Raw genomic sequence first — 652 nt, 5'->3', positions numbered from 1 at the left:
TTCATCTGCACACACTGCGATGACACAAAGCTGGTTAAATATCAGCAAAGTTTTCCATTAATTTCATTGTCTTCTGTCTCGATCGCCGGGTGATGTGGGGGTTCAAGTATTGCACTGTGATCTTTATCTTTTCAACCTGTTTTCACGGCTGAGCGAGTTTGACATCCTGGATAATATCCTTCATTTAATATCCTTCAAATGGATATTAAAGACCCATTCTGTCTGCTTCTCTCCAAAATCACTTTTTCATTTTTCCAGAAATTAATATTTCTTCAGGGATTGTATAGTGTCACAGTGTGGGCTCCATGCTAGCTTTGTCAGCTTGACGGATTATCATGAAGGGGCGGGGCTTATCCCATGGTCCACACTGCAATGAATTGTGGGTTATTAAATCAGTGAAGTCTGGTGAAGTCTGCATCCTACTATGAGGGGCCGTACAAGCCATAATTCATTCTGGCCCTTTTACACACATACATTCTCCTTTCACATACATATATTTTCTCTTTCACACACATACATTCTCCTTACACATACATATATTTTCTCTTTCAGACACATACATTCTCTTTACACATACATATATGTTCTCTCTCACACACATACATTCTCCTTTCACATACATATATTTTCTCTCTCACACACATACATTCTC

Source organism: Epinephelus moara, chromosome 14 (genome assembly GCF_006386435.1).
Source record: "Epinephelus moara isolate mb chromosome 14, YSFRI_EMoa_1.0, whole genome shotgun sequence".
NCBI lineage: Eukaryota > Metazoa > Chordata > Actinopteri > Perciformes > Serranidae > Epinephelus > Epinephelus moara.
Note: the sequence above shows the minus strand (reverse complement) of the source record.